Here is a 7,256-nt window from a genome sequence, read left to right as displayed (position 1 = left end):
CAGTATAAGAAGCATGATCCTGTGAGTTGCATGTGCAGAGAACAAGCTTTTGACTAATCAACTGTTTTTCTTGCAGATTACATCTTTTCATGCTCCTCTCATGCTCTGTGTTACAAAAAGCAGTTTTCAGTATAAGAAGCATGATCATGTGGTGTTGAATGTGCACATAACAAGCTTTTGACAAATCAACTGTTTTGTCTTGTAAATTACATCTTATCATGCTCCTCTCATGCTCTGTGTTACAAAAAGCATTTTCAGTGTAAGAAGCATGATCCTGTGGTGTTGAATGTTTACAAAACAAGCTTTTGACAAATCAACTGTTTTTTCTTGCAAAGACATCGTTTCACGCTCCTCTCATGCTCTGTGTTACAAAAAGCAGTTTCAGTATAAGAAGCATGATCCTGTGGTGTTGATGTGAAGAGAACAAGCTTTGACAAATCAACTGTTTTTTCTTGCAAAAGACATCGTTTCATGCTCCTCTCATGCTTTGTGTTACAAGAAGCAGTTTCAGTATATGAAGCATGATCCTGTGAGTTGAATGTGCAGAGAACAATCTTTTGACTAATCAACTGTTTTTTCTTGCAAATTACATCTTTTCATGCTCCTCTCATGCTCTGTGTGACAAGAAGCAGTTTTCAGTATATGAAGCATGATCCTGTGAGTTGCATGTGCAGAGAACAAGCTTTTGACTAATCAACTGTTTTTTCTTGCAGATTACATCTTTTCATGCTCCTCTCATGCTCTTGTGTTACAAAAAGCAGTTTTCAGTATAAGCATGATCCTGTGAGTTGAATGTGCACAAGACAAAATTTTGACTAATCAACTGTTTTTCTTGCAAAAGACATAGTTTCATGCTCCTCTCATGCTCTGTGTTACAAAAGCAGTTTTCAGTATAAGAAGCATGATCCTGTGAGTTGAATGTGCACAAGACAAAATTTTGACTAATCAACTGTTTTTTCTTGCAAAAATACATTTTTTCATGCTCCTCTCATGCTCTCTGTGACAAAAAGCAGTTTCAGTATAAGAAGCATGATCCTGTGTTGTTGAATGTGCAAGAGAACAAGCTTTTGACTAATCAACTGTTTTTTATTGCAAATTACATCTTTCATGCTCTTCTCATGCTCTGTGTTACAAAAAGCAGTTTTCAGTATAAGAAGCATGATCCTGTGGTGTTGAATGTTTACAAAACAAGCTTTTGACTAATCAATTGTTTTTTCTTGCAAATTACATCTGCTCCTCTCATGCTCTGCGTTACAAAATGCAGTTTTCAGTATATGAAGCATGATCCTGTGAGTTGAATGTGCAGAAAACAAGCTTTTGACTAATCAACTGTTTTTTCTTGCAGATTACATCTTTTCATGCTCCTCTCATGCTCTGTGTTACAAAAAGCAGTTTTCAGTATAAGAAGCATGATCATGTGGTGTTGAATGTGCACAAAATAAGCTTTTGACAAATCAACTGTTTTTTCTTGCAAAAGACATTTTTTCATGCTCCTCTCATGCTCTGTACACAAGAAGCAGTTTTCAGTATATGAAGCATGATCCTGTGAGTTGAATGTGCAGAGAACAAGCTTTTGACTAATCAACTGTTTTTTATTGCAAATTACATCTTTTCATGCCTCTCTCATGCTCTGTGTTACAAAAAGCAGTTTCAGTATAAGAAGCATGATCCTGTGAGTTGAATGTGCACAAGACAAAATTTTGCCTAATCAACTGTTTTTTCTTGCAAATTACATCTTTTCATGCTCTTCTCATGCTCTGTGTTACAAAAAGCAGTTTCAGTATAAGAAGCATGATCCTGTGAGTTGAATGTGCACAAGACAAAATTTTGACTAATCAACTGTTTTTTCTTGCAAAGACATCGTTTCACGCTCCTCTCATGCTCTGTGTTACAAAAAGCAGTTTTCAGTATAAGAAGCATGATCCTGTGGTGTTGAATGTGAAGAGAACAAGCTTTTGACAAATCAACTGTTTTTTCTTGCAAAAGACATCGTTTCATGCTCCTCTCATGCTTTGTGTTACAAGAAGCAGTTTTCAGTATATGAAGCATGATCCTGTGAGTTGAATGTGCAGAGAACAATCTTTTGACTAATCAACTGTTTTTTCTTGCAAATTACATCTTTTCATGCTCCTCTCATGCTCTGTGTGACAAGAAGCAGTTTCAGTATATGAAGCATGATCCTATGAGTTGCATGTGCAGAGAACAAGCTTTTGACTAATCAACTGTTTTTTCTTGCAGATTACATCTTTCATGCTCCTCTCACGCTCTGTGTTACAAAATGCAGTTTCAGTATAAGAAGCATGATCCTGTGGTGTTGAATGTGCAGAGAACAAGCTTTTGACTAATCAACAGTTCTTTCTTGCAAAAGACATCGTTTCATGCTCCTCTCATGCTCTGTGTGACAAAAAGCAGGTTTCGGTATAAGAAGCATGATCCTGTGAGTGGAATGTTTAGAGAACAAGCTTTTGACTAATCAACTGTTTTTTCTTGCAAAAATAAATTTTTCATGCTCCTCTCATGCTCTGTGTGACAAAAAGCAGTTTTCAGTATAAGAAGCATGATCCTGTGATGTTGAATGTGCAGAGAACAAGCTTTTGACTAATCAACTGTTTTTTATTGCAAATTACATCTTTTCATGCTCTTCTCATGCTCTGTGTTACAAAAAGCAGTTTTCAGTATAAGAAGCATGATCCTGTGGTGTTGAATGTAAACATAACAAGCTTTTGACTAATCAACTTTTTTTTCTTGCAAAAGACATCGTTTCACGCTCCTCTCATGGTCATGTGTTACAAAAAGCAGTTTTCAGTATAAGAGGCATGATCCTGTGAGTTGAAGTTGCACAAGACAAAATTTTGACTAATCAACTGTTCTTTCTTGCAAAAGACATCGTTTCATGCTCCTCTCATGCTCTTGTGTTACAAAAAGCAGTTTTCAGTATAAGAAGCATGATCCTGTGGTGTTGAATGTTTACAAAACAAGCTTTTGACTAATCAATTGTTTTTTCTTGCAAATTACATCTGCTCCTCTCATGCTCTGTGTTACAAAATGCAGTTTTCAGTATAAGAAGCATGATCCTGTGGTGTTGAATGTGCACATAACAAGCTTTGACTAATCAACTGTTTTTTCTTGCAAATTACATCTTATCATGCTCCTCTCATGCTCTGTGTTACAAAAAGCAGTTTGCAGTGTAAGAAGCATGATCCTGTGGTGTTGAATGTTTACAAAATAAGCTTTTGACAAATCAACTGTTTTTTCTTGCAAAAGACATTTTTTCATGCTCCTCTCATGCTTTGTAACACAAGAAGCAGTTTTCAGTATATGAAGCATGATCCTGTGAGTTGAATGTGCAGAAAACAAGCTTTTGACTAATCAACTGTTTTTTATTGCAAATTACATCTTTTCATGCCTCTCTCATGCTCTGTGTTACAAAAAGCAGTTTTCAGTATAAGAAGCATGATCCTGTGAGTTGAATGTGCACAAGACAAAATTTTGACTAATCAACTGTTTTTTCTTGCAAAAGACATCGTTTCACGCTCCTCTCATGCTCTTGTGTTACAAAAAGCAGTTTTCAGTATAAGAAGCATGATCCTGTGAGTTGAAGTTGCACAAGACAAAATTTTGACTAATCAACTGTTTTTTCTTGCAAAAGACATTTTATCGTGCTCCTCTCATGCTCTGTGTGACAAAAAGCAGTTTTCAGTATAAGAAGCATGATCCTGTGTTGTTGAATGTGCACATAACAAGCTTTTGACTAATCAACTGTTTTTTCTTGCAAAATACATTTTTTCATGCTCCTCTCACGCTCTGTGTGACGAAATGCAGTTTTCAGTATAAGAAGCATGATCCTGTGGTGTTGAAAGTGCAGAGAACAAGCTTTTGACTAATCAACTGTTTTTTCTTGCAAAAATACATTTTTTCATGCTCCTCTCATGCTCTGCGTGACAAAAAGCAGTTTTCAGTATAAGAAGCATGATCCTGTGTTGTTGAATGTGCACATAACAGGCATTTGACTAATCAACAGTTTTCCTTGCAAACGACATCTTATCATGCTAATCTCATGGTCTGTGTGACAAAATGCAGTTTTCAGTATAAGAAGCATGATCCTGTGGTGTTGAATGTGCACATAACAAGCTTTTGACTAATCAACTGTTTTTTCTTGCAAAAAATACATTTTTTCATGCTGCTCTCATGCTATGTATGAAAAAATGCAGTTTTCAGTATAAGAAGCATGATCCTGTGTTGTTGAATGTGCACAAGACAAAATTTTGACTAATCAACTGTTTTTCTTGCAGATTACATCTTTTCATGCTCCTCTCATGCTCTGTGTTACAAAAAGCAGTTTTCAGTATAAGAAGCATGATCATGTGGTGTTGAATGTGCACATAACAAGCTTTTGACAAATCAACTGTTTTGTCTTGCAAATTACATCTTATCATGCTCCTCTCATGCTCTGTGTTACAAAAAGCAGTTTTCAGTGTAAGAAGCATGATCCTGTGGTGTTGAATGTTTACAAAACAAGCTTTTGACAAATCAACTGTTTTTTCTTGCAAAGACATCGTTTCACGCTCCTCTCATGCTCTGTGTTACAAAAAGCAGTTTTCAGTATAAGAAGCATGATCCTGTGGTGTTGAATGTGAAGAGAACAAGCTTTTGACAAATCAACTGTTTTTTCTTGCAAAAGACATCGTTTCATGCTCCTCTCATGCTTTGTGTTACAAGAAGCAGTTTTCAGTATATGAAGCATGATCCTGTGAGTTGAATGTGCAGAGAACAATCTTTTGACTAATCAACTGTTTTTTTGCAAATTACATCTTTCATGCTCCTCTCATGCTCTGTGTGACAAGAAGCAGTTTTCAGTATATGAAGCATTATCCTGTGAGTTGCATGTGCAGAGAACAAGCTTTTGACTAATCAACTGTTTTTTCTTGCAGATTACATCTTTTCATGCTCCTCTCATGCTCTTGTGTTACAAAAAGCAGTTTTCAGTATAAGCATGATCCTGTGAGTTGAATGTGCACAAGACAAAATTTTGACTAATCAACTGTTTTTTCTTGCAAAAGACATCGTTTCATGCTCCTCTCATGCTCTGTGTTACAAAAAGCAGTTTTCAGTATAAGAAGCATGATCCTGTGAGTTGAATGTGCACAAGACAAAATTTTGACTAATCAACTGTTTTTTCTTGCAAAAATAATTTTTTCATGCTCCTCTCATGCTCTGTGTGACAAAAAGCAGGTTTCGGTATAAGAAGCATGATCCTGTGAGTGGAATGTTTAGAGAACAAGCTTTTGACTAATCAACTGTTTTTTCTTGCAAAAATACATTTTTTCATGCTCCTCTCATGCTCTGTGTGACAAAAAGCAGTTTTCAGTATAAGAAGCATGATCCTGTGTTGTTGAATGTGCAGAGAACAAGCTTTTGACTAATCAACTGTTTTTTATTGCAAATTACATCTTTTCATGCTCTTCTCATGCTCTTTGTTACAAAAAGCAGTTTTCAGTATAAGAAGCATGATCCTGTGGTGTTGAATGTAAACATAACAAGCTTTTGACTAATCAACTGTTTTTTCTTGCAAAAGACATCGTTTCATGCTCCTCTCATGCTCTTGTGTTACAAAAAGCAGTTTTCAGTATAAGAAGCATGATCCTGTGGTGTTGAATGTTTACAAAACAAGCTTTTGACTAATCAATTGTTTTTTCTTGCAAATTACATCTGCTCCTCTCATGCTCTGCGTTACAAAATGCAGTTTTCAGTATAAGAAGCATGATCCTGTGGTGTTGAATGTGCACATAACAAGCTTTTGACTAATCAACTGTTTTTTCTTGCAAATTACATCTTATCATGCTCCTCTCATGCTCTGTGTTACAAAAAGCAGTTTGCAGTGTAAGAAGCATGATCCTGTGGTGTTGAATGTTTACAAAATAAGCTTTTGACAAATCAACTGTTTTTTCTTGCAAAAGACATTTTTTCATGCTCCTCTCATGCTCTGTAACACAAGAAGCAGTTTTCAGTATATGAAGCATGATCCTGTGAGTTGAATGTGCAGAGAACAAGCTTTTGACTAATCAACTGTTTTTTATTGCAAATTACATCTTTTCATGCCTCTCTCATGCTCTGTGTTACAAAAAGCAGTTTTCAGTATAAGAAGCATGAACCTGTGAGTTGAATGTGCACAAGACAAAATTTTGACTAATCAACTGTTCTTTCTTGCAAAAGACATCGTTTCATGCTCCTCTCATGCTCTTGTGTTACAAAAAGCAGTTTTCAGTATAAGAAGCATGATCCTGTGGTGTTGAATGTTTACAAAACAAGCTTTTGACTAATCAATTGTTTTTTCTTGCAAATTACATCTGCTCCTCTCATGCTCTGCGTTACAAAATGCAGTTTTCAGTATAAGAAGCATGATCCTGTGGTGTTGAATGTGCACATAACAAGCTTTTGACTAATCAACTGTTTTTTCTTGCAAATTACATCTTATCATGCTCCTCTCATGCTCTGTGTTACAAAAAGCAGTTTGCAGTGTAAGAAGCATGATCCTGTGGTGTTGAATGTTTACAAAATAAGCTTTTGACAAATCAACTGTTTTTTCTTGCAAAAGACATTTTTTCATGCTCCTCTCATGCTCTGTAACACAAGAAGCAGTTTTCAGTATATGAAGCATGATCCTGTGAGTTGAATGTGCAGAGAACAAGCTTTTGACTAATCAACTGTTTTTTATTGCAAATTACATCTTTTCATGCCTCTCTGATGCTCTGTGTTACAAAAAGCAGTTTTCAGTATAAGAAGCATGATCCTGTGAGTTGAATTTGCACAAGACAAAATTTTGACTAATCAACTGTTTTTTCTTGCAAATTACATCTTTTCATGCTCTTCTCATGCTCTGTGTTACAAAAAGCAGTTTTCAGTATAAGAAGCATGATCCTGTGGTGTTGAATGTGCAGAGAACAAGCTTTTGACAAATCAACTGTTTTTTCTTGCAAAAGACATCGTTTCATGCTCCTCTCATGCTTTGTGTTACAAGAAGCAGTTTTCAGTATATGAAGCATGATCCTGTGAGTTGAATGTGCAGAGAACAATCTTTTGACTAATCAACTGTTTTTTCTTGCAAATTACATCTTTTCATGCTCCTCTCATGCTCTGTGTGACAAGAAGCAGTTTTCAGTATATGAAGCATGATCCTATGAGTTGCATGTGCAGAGAACAAGCTTTTGACTAATCAACTGTTTTTTCTTGCAGATTACATCTTTTCATGCTCCTCT

This window comes from Triplophysa dalaica, chromosome 8 (genome assembly GCF_015846415.1).
Source record: "Triplophysa dalaica isolate WHDGS20190420 chromosome 8, ASM1584641v1, whole genome shotgun sequence".
In the NCBI taxonomy this organism is placed as follows: domain Eukaryota; kingdom Metazoa; phylum Chordata; class Actinopteri; order Cypriniformes; family Nemacheilidae; genus Triplophysa; species Triplophysa dalaica.
Note: the sequence above shows the minus strand (reverse complement) of the source record.